Genomic DNA, 17,895 nt, shown 5'->3' with positions numbered 1-17,895 from the left:
TCATCGGATAGGGGAATAACTTCATAATTAACTACGTCTGAAAGCAGAAGTCTAGGGCAAGTCTCTTCAGTGCGTATGTCCCAAAATGATTTAAAAAGAAAAGCCAAATTCTGGAGAAAAAAGAAATAGAAGTGACATTTTTTAAATAAAAATCTAATTCTATGAAAAAATGCATATTTTGAAGAAAAAAAGGCAAATTCTGAGAAAAAAGTCATATTTGAAATGCATTGTGGGACATGTAGTTTATGGGCAACGTGCTTCTGTAGCATGTAACCGTATAATAAACATATTATATTCTTTGCAAGCTCTTGTGGGGCCGCATAAAATGAAGTCGCGGGCCGAATGTGGCCCCCGGGCCTTGAGTTTGACACCCCTGGTTTAGAGACTTCAAATGTGCTTCTGGTTTGCACAGAATATGCTTCAGTGGCTTTTTCAATATTGTTTTGGGAGAAGGAAGTAAGAAACAGATCAGGAGCCTCTATTGGAAATACGAAATGGTGCCAGATTTGTTTACCAATTCATTGGCCTAGAAACCCTTCTGGTTAGTTCAGTTCTCTACAGCCGGATCTAGCATCATCGAGGGCAGGGGTTCTCTAACGTTTTGTTTATACGGACCACTATTTATTATCAAGGATTTTCGCGGGCCACCTCATCTGCAAACCGTACAAATAAGTACATATATAAACTTAAAAAACTCAGATATTTGTTATTGTTAATTATGGACAACACTTAATTTCACCACTGGTTACCCATGGTTACGTGTGCACGTGCAAAACCACAACACATGGATTGGTGGCGAGCATCAGGTTCGCTGAAGAGAAAAGAGGTTATCGTTAATGTCTAGCCAGTTAGCCAGTGTCTCGTTAGCCGGTGTCTCGTTAGCCGGTGTCTCGTTAGCCGGTGTCTCGTTAGCCGGTGTCTCGTTAGCCGGTGTCTCGTTAGCCGGTGTCTCGTTAGCCGGTGTCTCGTTAGCCGGTGTCTCGTTAGCCGGTGTCTCGTTAGCCGGTGTGTCGTTAGCCGGTGTCTCGTTAGCCGGTGTCACGTTAGCCGGTGTCTCGTAGCCGGTGTGTCGTTAGCCGGTGTCTCGTAGCCGGTGTGTCGTTAGCCGGTGTCTCGTTAGCCGGTGTCTCGTTAGCCGGTGTCTCGTAGCCGGTGTCTCGTAGCCGGTGTCTCGTTAGCCAGTGTGTCTCGTAGCCGGTGTCTCGTTATCCGGCGTCTCGTTAGCCGGCGTCTCGTTAGCCGGCGTCTCGTTAGCCGGCGTCTCGTTAGCCGGCGTCTCGTAGCCGGCGTCTCGTTAGCCGGCGTCTCGTTAGCCGGCGTCTCGTTAGCCGGTGTCTCGTTAGCCGGTGTCTCGTTAGCCGGTGTTTCGTTAGCCGGTGTCTCGTTAGCCGGTGTCTCGTAGCCGGTGTCTCGTAGCCGGTGTCTCGTTAGCCGGTGTCTCGTTAGCCGGTGTCTCGTTAGCCGGTGTCTCGTAGCCGGCGTCTCGTAGCCGGCGTCTCGTTAGCCGGCGTCTCGTTAGCCGGCGTCTCGTTAGCCAGTACTGGCAAAGGCTCATCTTCAGTGCCGTGTAGGTAAATCCCAGTTCCAAGTAGTTCCCATTGTACTTTCTCTTAATCTTCCCTTTCTTTGTTTTTTTCTAAACAGGATTGTATTGCATTTCAACCTAGGTGCTATGTATTCATTGCGAGATCCAAAAGTTCATGATGACCGTGGGAAATGTAGTTTACACAACAATCTCCTCTTCCTCATTGGAGTTTATTCAGATGTCAGAAGGACCCAGTTCAGACAGAGAAATAAGACTTTCTTGCTCGAAAGTGAGTTGAATATCCTACCGTGTTGTCACATATCAGTTGCTTGTTGGAGTTTGTGCATGGGGGCTTAAATGGAGGTGTCTATCGCCAAGGGTTCGGCAGAAATGCATCTTAATTCTGCTATTTTTCTAAGTAGAAAAAGGCAATGGGGTTTGAGTACAGACGTTGAAAGGTGCCTTGCATTATCAGCTCTGGGAAACCATTGAGTAACAAGTGGGAAAGGACACACCAAGCATTATTATAGCCTCCATTCTCACTGTAGCTCACTTCCCGTCATACTCTCCTTTTCTTAAGGCATGTATATATAGTTTCTTGTTCTTAGTCCAGTTGTGTGCTATCACACAGCCGCTCAAAGCTTACTGAATAAACCAGAAGCCTTTTGAGAGTCAGAGGAGATTATGCTGCCTTTACCCTTCTGTGTCTCAAGCTCAATGGTCTGTGTCCTCCCTCTTGCTTTTGTTTTCATTGGACTACTTTAAGCACGTCCATATACCCACCCACACAAGCACAGCCATATGCAAGAAGAAAAACACGCACATCTGTGGAAAAAAGGGGGTTTAAGTCGAGGGTCAGCGAGCATGTGAACGGAAACGCGTACGTACAGAAGGAGGAAAGACTGCTGATGTAAAGAGGACATTCAACAGATCAACAGATGACGCTGAGCTGGATGTTAAGGGACAGAGGAGATTCATAAGAGATGGTGTTGGGAACATCCTGAACGTCCTCTTCTAGTATGAAAGTCACATGCTACAAAGGTATCAACTGTAGCTGTGAACATGACAGGATGTGAGATGACCTGGAAGAGCATCAGGACTGCTTGAGGCAGATGATAGCTATGTGATTAACATGATGACTCAGCCTCTATGGAGAGAGACATCAAGCATGCTCATTTCTGACGTGGAGCTAATCTGAAGTACACATTGAATACTGCTTTCTGTTCCTCCATCTTGTGACTGTGTGACTCCCTCTCTTGGATATCAGCATGTGAAGGACACTGCTCAGGAACTAGTTGATGCTCTGTATGTGATGACTACTTCCATTCTGGAGAGGATCAGAAACACGTGGATCCTGATTGAAGCTCAAGCCGGGGACGAGGGAGATCTTTCTAACAGATGGAAATATAAGAAATGATGGTAAACGTGACAGAAGTCTGATCTGAAACGCATGGCATCCCAAGCCTCAGGTTGTGAAACTGAGTAGATGTGAGTGAAAGAGGACAGCTTGGAAGTTTCCTCATGTTGTATGACATCTGGGAGAGTGTGACTTCCACTTGCATCCATTCAGCAGTGGACACGGGAAAGATAAAGACCGCCAGAAGGGACAGATCCTGTTTGATTAGATTAGATTTATTTAGAATGTGTAAAACAATAATACTAAAATGTAACATGAGAATTATTATATAATACAACATTAAAGGTGGGGTAGGTAAGTTGGAGGAACCGGCTCGAGATCGCTAGAATTTGAAAACACACAACCGGAGAAAATCTGCCACTTCCTCACAGAGCCCCTCCCCCAACACACACGAACGCGCACATGACCAATGAGGGCACGAGATAAGTTTGTGCCCTGATGGAAGGCTGACAGGCAGGTAGGCCATCCTGTTACTTTAGCCGGCTCAGATGATTGGTCGTGCTTTTTACAGCGCCACGGCTTCCACATATGATATTTTTTATTCATTGCTATCGGGATGTTAACAGCATTCCATGGAATATAACAAAAAGTGTATCTCGAGCCAGTTTCTGAAACGTACCTACCCCACCTTTAAGCAGTGTCAAATTGATATACAAAAATATTACTGATTCTAAATTATGACACAAACAAATTAATTACACATCCGAAAGCGTCCGACAGAGCCTGTTCTGACGTATAGACTCAGACGAGCAGTTCACTTCCAGATCGATGCGTTTCAACAAATATTTGTACTTATTCAACTCCCAGCAGCTTGGAAAAGGTATGTATATTCAGACGTGCCTTTCTTCAGCAATAATCTGCTTTTGGTCATTTCTTTGAGGTTGTATTAGCACTGCTCGATTATGGCAAAAATCATAATCTCGATTATTTGGGTCAATAATTGATATCACGATTATTAAAAACTATTATCCATTTACTTTGAAATTGGAGGAAAAAAACCCTGAACTTTAAATATCAACTGAAAAACCAATAAAAAATAAAAAATCATTAAAATAAAATAATCGTTTTATTTCGATTACGTTGTTTTCATAATCGCTGCAAGCCAAAATCGTAATCGCGATTAAAATACGATTAATTGAGCAGCCCTAGGTTGTATTGCGTTATAAGTAGGGATGCACGATATTGGTTTTTTGAAACCGATACCGATAACTTCCTGCTTCTCAAAACCGATAACCGATAATAATATAATATATATATATATGAAATGTACCTGTAGTTTTTGCACACCTGGTTAAATGACGAACTGAATCCTTTATCTTCGACGAGGGAGAAGGGCTGGTCGTCAAGCGCCATTGTTTCCATGACGAAGTTAGAGATCGTTTTAGCCCTGGGGTCGTCTCTGGCCTTTTTCAAAAGCCTCGTAGATAGGTAAAAGCCACGGTGCCTTTGCAGCCGGCTTTGGATTCGCCGCTAGTTTAGCAGCGCAGGCGTCTTCGTACGCTTTTAACACACCATCGTAGCCATGGCGATGTTTCAGGCGACTGATTCTTTTTACCCAAAGAATATATTGTATATTATCGGGGCTATTAATACTTTTATCGGGTTTATCGGGACGACGTCATAATTCCTAATATCGGGCCGATAATTATCGTGCACCACTATAAGGTAAAATTACTATTTGAAAAATGTAAAAACATAAGTAGAAGTCGTGCCTAAAGTGTCGAATACGCTGATATCCAACATGTTGGTCCAATCGCCCGACCCTCGTGTCAGGTGCTATCCAGTGTTGCCTTTAAACTATAATCATGTTATTTTAAGGTGTGATAACCATTTATATCCCGAGGGGCCACGGTGTTAATATTTAAAAAGTTAAATATTTAAACCGGATCCTCCATTTACGGCCGATTACGATCTCCGTGTCCCGCCAAGAACAAGGCCTGCAGGAAGCTGTGGGTGATTGCTCTTCGTGTGGAGCTTCCATAAGCCTCCTCATCTCGTATCACTAGTGTGGGGATGTGTTGGGAAATGAAGACGGGCAGGCGGTGGAGCTTTTTATCCGGCACATCCTGTTCTTAAACCTCTCGCAGCTTGTGATCTCTGGAACCCGTGAGAAGCGGCGCTTAAGTGGGTTTGAAGCGTCTTGACGTTGATTGATGCCGGCAGGGAGCTCTGAGCGCAGACCACACGGTTTCTGCCCGTCACCCACGCGCCCGGATCCAAAACAAGATGTCAGCTGTTCGGAGAGGAGCTCGGGACGTGCTCTGACTGCTAGTTCGAAGCCGTCGATCAGCTGACATCTTGTTCGTGTCCCCTCTTCTCCGTGTCTCTTCTACATCAACATGTGTCCCCTCTTCTTCATGTCCCCTCTTCTCCATGTCTCTTCTACATCAACATGTGTCCTCTCTTCTCCATGTCTCTTCTACATCAACATGTGTCCCCTCTTCTTCACGTCTCTTCTACATCAACACGTGTCCCCTCTTCTTCGTGTCTCTTCTACATCAACACGTGTCCCCTCTTCTTCGTGTCTCTCCTACATCAACATGTGTCCCCTCTTCTCCATGTCTCTTCTACATCAACATGTGTCCCCTCTTCTTCATGTCTCTTCTACATCAACACGTGTCCCCTCTTCTCCATGTCTCTTCTACATCAACATGTGTCCCCTCTTCTTCATGTCTCTTCTACATCAACACGTGTCCCCTCTTCTCCATGTCTCTTCTACATCAACACGTGTCCCCTCTTCGCCATGTCTCTTCTACATCAACATGTGTCCCCTCTTCTTCATGTCTCTTCTACATCAACATGTGTCCCCTCTTCTTCATGTCTCTTCTACATCAACATGTGTCCCCTCTTCTTCATGTCTCTTCTACATCAACATGTGTCCCCTCTTCTTCATGTCTCTTCTACATCAACATGTGTCCCCTCTGTGGAAAGAGACTCTGAAAGTTTCAGGAACAAAGATTCTCTCTCTTTTTGATCCATTTCTATAAAAACCTGTCTGAAAACAAGCTGATCAGATTTTGGCCACTTTATGATGTCATAACGATGTGTTGTCTTGTGTAGCCATTAGCCAATCAGCAACAAGGTAACCCCCCCCCCCCCCCCATTGAGTTCTTTGTAACCAAATGTCTCTCAGAGGGGCGTGGGGAGGGGCTCCTCATTTTCATCTAAAGTAACAGACAGAGAATCAGCACTTTGGAAACAGGGCTGAAACAGAGGGGATTATGGGTAATGCTGCACTGATCTGTTTGGTGTTTCAGCCAATCAGAGACAGGCTCTGGATATATCTGAGAGCTGTGATATACTGATGAAGAACAGTATAATAGGGGGCCTTTAATAATTGTTGTACACCTCACATCAGACGGTGAATGTCCCACGTCTGGCTGCTATACATGTCACGGAGGACCAATAGCAAGAAGAAGACTTTTCCACAAAGCCCTGACGAGCTTCGGTGTTTCTGTTGAATCCAGAATTCCCTTTGATGCTCAGGACGAGAGCTGGCGTGTGAGATTTAAGGATTGGACACCTCTGGTCACAGATGATTCATTGAATTAGTCTCGCAAACCTCCAGCAGCATTCAGCGGTGGACCGCAGGGAGACGGATGAATAGTTAGCATAATTGTTATCACAGCTCTTTTGCTCCGGTGCATCTGTCGCCGTGTGTACCGTAATTGTTCTGAAACCGCCGCGTTAGGGAGTCTGGAAAGAGCATCGGTGTGATTTCAAAGAGACACCCGGCGAACTAGATTACAACAGTGGAGCTTGTACTCTTTTCTCAGCGAAGTGTAAGACTTTGAAAACACGAAAAAGACTTTCTGGACGGCACCGAATCTCTACATAAGATTTCTGGTTAATACTCTTTAATTTAAAGGACATTTAAGGACACCGAGGTGAAGTTGTATCCATTGCAGCCTCAGGAAACTCAAACAATTCAATTAACGAAACCTTTATTACATTAGGAAAGCACGATTAAATCAAGACACAGAACCCTTCGAACGATAGACGTTGGATCGGAAAAATCCAATGGAACACGTTTAAGTTCAAATCCCAGTTTACATTAGATCTGCAGATACGTATTCTTAAATGATAAATGATATTTCCTCATGTATACTATCCTTTTTAGTAAGATAACAATTGTGATTCATTTAAATGACTTGGTCGCGACCAAAACAGGGGCGAAAACTGGACATGACTCTAAAGGCACGTCAGGCCAACGATGAGCGTCGACACGCCCTACTCAGATTGGTGTCCCCCGCACCGTCGGGTCTTTTCGGCCGGGCCGACGCCTTTTCGGCCAAAAGGCAGTCGGCAAAATAAATGATTGGCTGTTCAGTAGGGGTGTAACGGTTCACAAACATTTCGGTTCGGTACGTACCTCGGTTTTTAGGTCACGGTTCGGTTCGGTACAGCAGAAAAAATCATCACAAAACATAACATATTTTTTTTTAATTATTATTAAACTGTGAATAATGTATTCACTCAAATAAATGCAAAATATAATAAAATAAACATTAAGGTGCAGCTTTTCGATGAACTGAAATAATCTGTATTTGAACTGTACTGTACTAGCACCTAAGCAGCCAGTTTGACATTAGGACTTGCTTGTCATTGTATTTTCATGTTGTTTAAAGAAAAATGTACTTGTCCACATTGCTTGCCGAAAGGGCAGATCAGCTGGCACTAGCAATGTCTCCTGCTGTGGAGAACACCCTCTCGCTAGGGACAGAGGTAGCACGTGTACCGAACTGAAGGGCCCGTACCGAATAATTTCGGTACGGGTACGTGTACCATTATACCCCTACTGTTCAGCTAGCGAATCAGTGCATGAGAAGCGAAACGGAAGTGAGGGACCCAAACAAACTATTAAGAAGGCAAATGTGAGATTCCATTTCTCTCCAGCTCTCGACTCAGGTTCGGGAAAGCCCCGTGAGCTTCTCGCTGTAGACTGAACATGGAACACACGCTATTCGTTGTTTGTTTATATCACGCAGTCTGTTCTTCTTCTCTCGGTTATCACGCAGTCCGTCTTCCGGTTGTTGCCTCTTTTGAATGACGAATACACACTACCGCCGCCTGCTGGTAGGGAGAGGTATTGCCACTCACGCATGCGCAGTCCGTACGTGCTTCTTGGCCGTCGGCTGAAGTCTTTGCGGTGTGTTCCAGTGCGACACATGGCCGAGACGCAGAGACGTGAGGAGACGCAACAGTCGGGGTCCGTCTGTGTCAGTTCTTTGGTGTCCGCTTGGTGCGTCCGGGCGTTTAGCTGTTGCAACGTGAAGGACAGCAGCGAGAGATTATTTTCATTATTGATCAACCAACCACTTTACTGACTAAATGAAACATCGGAAAACACTGCATCATGTCTATCGGAGAATCCAATGAGACCATTTCAAACGTCTTGTATTGTTGAACCGATCATTTTCAGCTTACTATGAATTCAATTGAAGAACAGCTGCAAAGTGTCTTATTCAAGAACCTTTAACCTTTGATTTTGGGGTATTTTTGGTAACACAAAATGCTGCTTTAATAGAATCTACAAATAAAAGTATTTCTTCAGGAGATAAGAAAGGCGTTTTTTATTAGAAAACCCAAAGAACTAGACTCTCGTGCAGAAATGAGAAATAAAGTTTCGATGACACTTGAACAGTACAATTTCATAAATGATTATTGCTGCGATCGGAAGAAGTCTTTTAGTCTAGGAGTTAATGGATGCTCCACTAAAGTGCACGACGTGATGAATACCAGCAGGTTGCTATGGATTTTGAGACACAGGATTACAGACTTGTGCAGCACTGCAATGTTCTTACTGTTACCCTGGGTATTTCCGTCCACTGTTCTCCTGCAGTGCTCTCTCCTCTCAGCCCCAGCTCCACCGCCCTAAAACCAGGCTGGTTGTGCACAGTCCGGCTCCTCTGTGACTAAAGGGGCCAAATAATTTATGACTTCTGGGAGTTTCTGCAAAGTCCATTGGGGGTTTTTGCTCAAAAACACAGAGCCTCTTGAAATGAGAGCCAACAAATCTTATCACAGAGGCCGAGCGATATCGATCAAGCACCCTATCAACCTCGGCAGATATATAGCGGCCATCTTTCTGCTATGTGGGCCAAATCTCTGTTATTGCCCGCTTATAATATAGTTGACAGGTATTAATGAAATATGTTGTCTCCCTGCCTGTAAACTGCTCAGTCGTAAAATTAACATTTTGTCCAGAGACGTGACTCCGAGAATATGAGCTGAATCCCTCGCTGCTTCTGACTCGGTAAGTAAAAGGGATCAAAGCTTCAATACTCCCCGTATCTTATTTGTCTTTTCTTTAAAATATAAAAAGAGTAAGAAGGAAAAAGGAAAAAGGGATTTCGAAGAACTGTGCCCTTCAAGAAAAAGTTAATTCAGAAAAGATTTCATTCATCCGATATTATAGTGCAAATGGTCATGCAGGGAATATATAGAGATTATTCAGCAACTAAGCCTTGAGAGAAAGCCGAGAGAATACCCAGGATACACCTGCGCCTCGGGCAAGGCTGCGATATTTCAAGTGTTTTATTCATTACATGGAGAAAAACAAGATTCATATATACTGTATCTATACGAAGCACACAGGCCACACACGTCTTGCATTTAGAAACGGTTGCAGACAATCAGGAAGCCATTTTATTACCTTTTTTACTTGTGTTATATAAAGACATTTAAATCATGTTTCAGTGGCTATTAAAGTGCTTTAGTGTCCAGCCGATGATTGGTTAATTAATCGACATGTAGCGGTAACATAATGGTTTTAATTAGGGATGCTCTGATCGCCAATTTCGGGGCCGATCGCCGGTATCGGCCGATGCCCATCCGATCGAGTGGGCATCACTTTAAATCTTCCATTTAAAGTGATGTTTAAACTCAGTTAATGCTCATTCACTGGAGCTTCCACAAACAACAATCAACTTAATTATTACATTCAAATTATGTACGTTATTCAAGTTTACATTCACGTTGGATAATAACACGGGATGAATTAGCGGAAGCGCTCTCTTTTCCTCTCTCCCTCTCTCTCTCCCCCCTCTCTCCCTCTCCTGACAGCCGGTCAGTATCTCATGCAGCTCACTGATCCAGTAATGAGTGACCCGACAGCGAAGAATACATATATTTAGAACTAGTTTAGCTTGTTCCAGAGGTAGATACAATAGCTAAGTGTGTTAGGTCTAACTCTTACGGTACGTCCACACAGCAGCTTTTCAAACAGCTTGAACATCTTGGAGCTGGGCGTGTCTGAAAGCTTGGGGATTTTTTGCGAGCAACGCGACCAACAACCAATCACATGAATCTCCCGCCCCCGACATACAAAGCAAAAAACCCCGGGGGTTTTATGCGAGCAATATATATATATATAAACTCCCCAAACAGGCGAAAACCTACCAGTTTCCCCCACTGTCTCTGCCACCTCCCTCCATGCCTGGTTCCTCCGGTTTGGATCCCGGTAATAGTTCTGGTCGTAAAGAACCGGGTGATTTGCTGCCGTAATTTCTCGTTTGGAATATTCTGCTTCACACACGTTGCATACCGCTATTTTACTGTCTTTTTTGGACACCTTAAAATAATGCCAGACCGGTGAAGCCATGTTGGCGAGCTTGTTTTGCCGCACACAGAGAAAAGTGTCATGTATTTTACGTCATGCGATCGGCATGTTTAGAAAGCACCGATCGATCGGTAGAGAGTGAGTATCGGCCGATCTCGATCAGTGACCGATCGATCGGAGCATCCCTAGTTTTAATCACTGTTTGATTTGGTGGTAGATGTGACCATTTGGTGCTGTTTTCGATTTGATGGTAAACTGAATATGCTTGGGTTTTGACAATCAGTCGTCCAAGCACATTAGAAGACGCCATTTTGGGTCTTAAGGCCCGGACACACCAAGCCGATGTTGGCCGTCGATGGGCGTCAGGCCGACGATGAGCGTCGACACGCCCTACTCAGATTTGTTTGATCCCGCACCGTCGTGTCTTTTCGGGCGTGCCGACGCCTTTTCGGCCGAAGGCAGTCGGCGAAAGAAATCACTCTGATTGGCTGTTCAGCTAGCGAATCAGTGCATGAGAAGCGAAACGGAAGTGAGGGACCCAAACAAACTATTAAGAAGGCAAATGTGAGATTCCATTTAACTCCAGCTCTCGACTCAGGCTCGGGAAAGCCCCGTGAGCTTCTCGCTGTAGACTGAACATGGAACACACGCTATTCGTTGTTTGTTTATATCACGCAGTCTGTTCTTCTTCTCTCGGTTATCACGCAGTCTGTCTTCCGGTTGTTGCCTCTTCTGAATGACGAATACACACTACCGCCGCCTGCTGGTAGGGAGAGGTATTGCCACTCACGCATGCACAGTTCGTACGTGCTACTTGGCCGTCGGCTGAAGTCTTTGCGGTGTGTTCCAGTGCGACACATGGCAGAGACGCGAGGCGACGCAGCAGCCGGGGTCCGTCTGTGTCAGTTCTTTGGTGTCCGCTTGGTGCGTCCGGGCGTTTTAGGGATCCTTTACATTATTAGAGTAGAGATGCAATTATAAGTTGACCGACGGGAAGCTCATGTGCGGACTATTTTGTTTATCTTTTGGACTATTGGTCACATTGTACGAAGCCATCTTGAGTTCTAGGAATGATTATTTTTCTATTGTTTATAAACAAACAATGTTCAGTTGGAGAATAGACAATCAGGAACACAGGAGAGATCTACAATGTACTTGTCAATGTCTAAACCAGTGCTTCTCAAAGTGTGGTCCGCGGACCACTGGTGGTCCGCGAGCGCCCCCTAGTGGTCCGTGAGTATATTGGTAACATTTCACATTTTACAGAAATTAATTAATTTGAGTTTTTCCGCACTCTCGCGGGAATATCTCGGCAATGGAGCGAGCTTAAGTTTCACTTTAAATTGCATGATATAGCCCCGCGCAACACCTTCGTCACACATGTTGCCACTTGTTTGTCCCATTTTCAAGCGATTTGTAATCTGTTCTAGAGAAACGATGTGATTTTGGATATGTGTGGAGTTAGGTGGTCCTTGGTATGAAAAAGTTTGAGAAACACTGGTCGAAACAAACAGAAAAGTTCCTCTATCAAAGGCTGAAACCTTATCTAGAGTCAAAGTCAAGAGATTTACAGAGGAGGTATTGGAGCATTGATCTTTCCTGGTCCACTTCCCAAAGGTAACGTTTCAGATTTAGTCCTCGTTTGTTATGAAGAACCTGCCCTGCTCATAAAGTGAAGTCATGTCAAACTGGGATTTAACAGACATGATGGCGAAAGAAATACCAAGATGGCAGTCGAGAAGATTGATTTAAGAACAAGTAGTGCTCAAAGCAGAGGTATTAATATTCATGCTCACCTCTCCAGTGCCGGTGTAATTAGCTCTACTCATAAGTCATTAACAACTCACCCAACACTCCTGATGGATCAAGATCTGATTATTAGATATTAAAAAGTGTTCGGCACAGCATTGAGTTATGGATTTGAAAGTGAAGCTCGGGCGGCAGATGGAGAAACCCGAGAGATGGATTAAAGAGGCGAGATATTCTTCCAGCAGTTTAATGAGTTTCTGAACGGCCGGAGGGGAAGAAGAGGGAAGAGGAGGTCGCCGAGACGAAGAAGATTCAATAAGACCACCAACGGAGAAACGCTGAGATGAAGAGCAGACGGAAAGACTGTGTGTGTGTGTGTGTGTGTGTGTGTGTGTGTGTGTGTGTGTGTGTGTGTGTGTGTGTGGTGTGTGTGTGTGTGTGTGTGTGTGTGTGTGTGTGTGTGTGTGTGTGTGTGTGTGTGTGTGTGTGTGTGTGTGTGTGTGTGTGTGTGTGTGTGTGTGTGTGTGTGTGTGTGTGTGTGTGTGTGTGTGTGTGTGTGTGTGTGTGTGTGTGTGTGTGTGTGTGTGTGTGTGTGTGTGTGTGTGTGTGTGTGTGTGACCTGGAAATGTCATGGAAATTCAAAATGCTAATTCAGGCCCTGGAAAAGTGACTAAAGTTGCATCAAATATAATTTATATTTTATCTAATCGCCGAATTAGTAATACTATAATGATAATATACTTTATCCTATAGTAATGAAACGTAACATTTTGCTGGTGAGAGATTTGAGTTGCTTTAGTCTGTAGAAGCGAGTACGCCTACTATTTGATTTGTTTTAGATCGGCACAACATGTTTCATATGCAGACCTTATTTTCCGTGGGGGGGGGAATAGTTATACTCTACATTTAAACATAGTTCTGAATATAATGGGCAGCCTCAAGGAACTGTGTAGCATGACTTTAATGGAAATAAATTGAAAGTATTATTGGGGTTTTTTCTGCCTATGATTTAGGGATGGCATTATTGGTCAATTGGTTCCCAAGGATAGCATCGTTGGTTTGTTGGGTGACCATTTTGGCCTACATTGGGATATCCCAACAACTCTTTAATGGGTTGTTGAGAAATTATGCACAGATGTTCCTGGTCCCCAGAGGATGAATCCTACCAAATGTGAGGATCCCTGGACTTTTTCCTCTCGCGTGGCAACTCTACTTCCTGGCGATGAGTCAAAATTAGGGATAGGCAACGATATTATATTGGTATTGAGATGTGAGGCTAGATATTGTGTCAGATTTGGATATTGTGCAATCGTAGAAGACTGTTCTACTTCCTTTTTTATTAATTGCCTTTACCCACGTAGTCATTATATCCACGTCATTGATGATTATTAACCAACTATAATAATAATAATACATTTTATTTTTAGGCGCCTTTCATGACACCCAAGGACACCGTACCATTAAAAAAAAAAAAAAAAGAAACTAAATTAAAACTAAATAAAATAAAAGCTAATAGGCAACAGAACAAGATAAAAACACAAACAGGAAATCATGGAGGAGACAGTCAAGTGGACACAAATGAAACATATAATGGGGAGCACTACAGTGAGTAAGCAGATTTGAACAGGTGGGTTTTTAATTGGGATTTGAATATGAATAATCTCATTGCATATCAATTCAAAGGCTTTTTTTTAATATACAGCATAGTTTGTATTGTCCTCAAAACCTGTACAGTAGAATAAATACTGTAAATTGTAATAATACATCATCATGTGCGTGAATATGCACCAATAGTCAAGCGAACAATATCACTGCAATGTTATTCATTTATATTGTTGCATCGACTCAGCTGTCTTGTGTCTTATCTGTCGGAGAGAAACCATTATTTATTTTGATTATCATACATTTGTGTCTATTAACCTGTTCTATTTTGCTGCATGTACTTTTTAAAGTTCCTCACGAATAATCCGAGGGGAATTTCTTGTTGTGTATTCGTGATTTTGTAAAGTGCTTTGAGCTGCAAGTGCTATATAAATAAAGCTTTATTATTGAGATATTCTGTCCAAAACATCTCGTCTCAACAATAGCTGGATTTTTTTTCGTTCACGCATTGGTGCCCACTGAAGATTATTTTACTCCGCTGAGTGTGTGTTCAGCCTCCAGTTGTTTCAGAGAGGAAAATGCAGCGGTTTGATCACAGCGGTGGTGGGTTTGGAGCGATGGTCTCCTGCTGAGTTTCGCCTCACACAGCCTAACCCGCCTGGCTTGATTAAAAACTTTCAGGAAGTAAACAAGTCTTTCTATTTTCCTGGGTTGGAGAGAAAGCAGGGTTTGAGTCCAGACTGCGAATTTAGCACTTTTTATGCTGCTGCAACACAAACATTTCCCACATTTTGATCAATAAAGTACTTCTTATCTTATTTCAATGGATCCAAATAAGCGTAATTATGGAATAAAAAGCTTTCCAGAAATAGTCTTTGAATGTCTGACAGTAATTCAATATCTACGTGTTTTATTTACATGGTTTAAAAGCAGCAAATGATTACATCGGAGAAGCTGGAACCAGAACATATTTGGCATTTTTCCTTTAATTAAAATGAAGTATAATATTTAGAGTCATTTCTGAGTCAACTGCTTTTAACATGAATTCATTTAGGCTTTATTTCTGACTTGTTTATATACCACAATCCTGCTAATTACCCTTTGACCCGGACCTCAGTAGTGTGTCCGGTTCAATGTCAGGGTTAAAGGTCACGACCCTCGGTGATCCCTTTTCGTTTTCACTGTGGCAGCTTTGTCTCCCTGATAATGCTCGTACAAGAGTTTCCTTGTAAACACGCAGCCTGTGTGGAGTCGTAAAGCAGAGGTTACACATGGTCATAGTTCTCTGAGCTATTCGGAGGAAGAAGACCATTAAAGGGGCCCTATCATGCTTATTATCAGTATGTAGCGTCTCTACTTTAAAGAGTCCTCTCCTGCTGATGTTCAGGTGTATATCAGTATGTAGCGTCTCTACTTTAAAGAGTCCTCTCCTGCTGATGTTCAGGTGTATATCAGTAGTGTAGGTCTATACTTTAAAGAGTCCTCTCCTGCTGATGTTCAGGTGTATATCAGTATGTAGTGTCTCTACTTTAAAGAGTCCTCTCCTGCTGATGTTCAGGTGTATATCAGTATGTAGTGTCTCTACTTTAAAGAGTCCTCTCCTGCTGATGTCCAGGTGTATATCAGTATGTAGTGTCTCTACTTTAAAGAGTCCTTCCTGCTGATGTCAGGGTGTATATCAGTATGTAGTGTCTCTACTTTAAGAGTCCTCTCCTGCTGATGTTCAGGTGTGTATCAGTATGTAGTGTCTCTACTTTAAAGAGTCCTCTCCTGCTGATGTCCAGGTGTATATCAGTATGTAGTGTCTCTACTTTAAAGAGTCCTCTCTGCTGATGTTCAGGTGTATATCAGTATGTAGTGTCTCTACTTTAAAGAGTCCTCTCCTGCTGATGTTCAGGTGTATATCAGTATGTAGTGTCTCTACTTTAAAGAGTCCTCTCCTGCTGATGTTCAGGTGTATATCAGTATGTAGTGTCTCTACTTTAAAGAGTCCTCTCCTGCTGATGTGCAGGTGTATATCAGTATGTAGTGTCTCTACTTTAAAGAGTCCTCTCCTGCTGATGTCAGGTGTATATCAGTATGTAGTGTCTCTACTTTAAAGAGTCCTCTCCTGCTGATGTTCAGGTGTGTATCAGTATGTAGTGTCTCTACTTTAAAGAGTCCTCTCCGGCCGATGTTCTTTGGGATTTTAGCCTTTTCAGACCATTTGCACTAAAACCTATAACACAGTTCCAGAAAGGGAAAACATAATAGGGCCTCTTTAAGTATTCTCATTTATTCTGAGCCTTTGAAATCAACATTCTTTGTTTGTTAAAAAACGATATCTGACTTTTTCTTTTTTAAACACTTTATTTGTGTTTTCAAAGGTTTATATCTTCAATATGACCCAATGGGCGTTTCATTGGTCTGTTAGAAATAGAACTACGGAGACTTGTATTCATCGTATTGAACTGTAGTCACTTAAAACGACATAGTGTAATTATACTCCATAGCCACAACACGATTCTGCTGACAGATGCATCAGTTTGGTTTATAATCTGTGTTGCGAGGTTAAGCCGTTGTATCAATGTTTAACATCCACGTGTTTACAGAGAATCTCATCTCCGTAAAGTTTATTTAGTCTTTCTTTAGGTTGTTGTTGTTGAGGCGTGAACCGCATTTTCACTGCGAGTTTCCCAACCTCCTTTCCTCATCTTGGGTTTCCAGAGACCGGCCCCGTTCATGGGAAAAGGGAGAAGCCCTTTGGTCTCCGAGGAATACTGCGTGGCTCTGCCGTGACGTAGCAGGAGTTAATTAAGAACAGACGTACTTCTCTGTTCCAGAAAAAGACTGACGACATTTATAGGAAGCTTCAGAAGTGGGAAGCCGTGCAGTACAAATACTTTGTGACTATACTTATATACATAGAAGTACATTTTTCTGGTATCAGTACTTTACCCCACTACTTATTTTTCTGACGACCTTTTACTTTCTACTTCTTACATGTTGAACTCAAATACCTGAACTTTCTACTTCTCACATGTTGAACACAAATACCTGTACTTTCTACTTCTTACATGTTGAATTCAAATACCTGTACTTTCTACTTCTCTCATGTTGAACTCAAATACCTGTACTTTCTACTTCTCTCATGTTGAACACAAATACCTGTACTTTCTACTTCTCTCATGTTGAACTCAAATACCTGTACTTTCTACTTCTTACATGTTGAACTCAAATACCTGTACTTTCTACTTCTTACATGTTGAACACAAATACCTGTACTTTCTACTTCTTACATGTTGAACACAAATACCTGTACTTTCTACTTCTTACATGTTGAACCCAAATATCTGTACTTTCTACTTCTCACATGTTGAACTCAAATACCTGTACTTTCTACTTCTTACATGTTGAACTCAAATATCTGTACTTTCTACTTCTCACAACTCAAATACCTGTACTTTCTACTTCTCACATGTTGAACACAAATACCTGTACTTTCTACTTCTTACATGTTGAACTCAAATACCTGTACTTTCTACTTCTTACATGTTGAACACAAATACCTGTACTTTCTACTTCTTACATGTTGAACCAAATACCTGTACTTTCTACTTCTCACATGTTGAACTCAAATACCTGTACTTTCTACTTCTCACATGTTGAACTCAAATACCTGTACTTTCTACTTCTTACATGTTGAACTCAAATATCTGTACTTTCTACTTCTCACATGTTGAACTCAAATACCTGTACTTTCTACTTCTTACATGTTGAACACAAATACCTGTACTTTCTACTTCTCACATGTTGAACTCAAATATCTGTACTTTCTACTTCTCACATGTTGAACTCAAATACCTGTACTTTCTACTTCTCACATGTTGAACTCAAATACCTGTACTTTCTACTTCTCACATGTTGAACTCAAATACCTGTACTTTCTACTTCTTACATGTTGAATTCAAATATCTGTACTTTCTACTTCTCACATGTTGAACTCAAATACCTGTACTTTCTACTTCTTACATGTTGAACTCAAATACCTGTACTTTCTAC

The 17,895-nt window shown here is 42.6% G+C and overlaps 1 protein-coding gene across 1 annotated transcript in view; it reads left to right on the top strand.

Annotated features, from left to right (window-relative positions):
* Positions 1–17,895, top strand: part of plxnb2a.1 (plexin b2a, tandem duplicate 1) — a 185,717-nt gene that overhangs the window by 47,094 nt on the left and 120,728 nt on the right.

Source organism: Pseudochaenichthys georgianus, chromosome 23 (genome assembly GCF_902827115.2).
Source record: "Pseudochaenichthys georgianus chromosome 23, fPseGeo1.2, whole genome shotgun sequence".
NCBI lineage: Eukaryota > Metazoa > Chordata > Actinopteri > Perciformes > Channichthyidae > Pseudochaenichthys > Pseudochaenichthys georgianus.
This window is presented reverse-complemented; position numbering and strand designations above follow the sequence as displayed.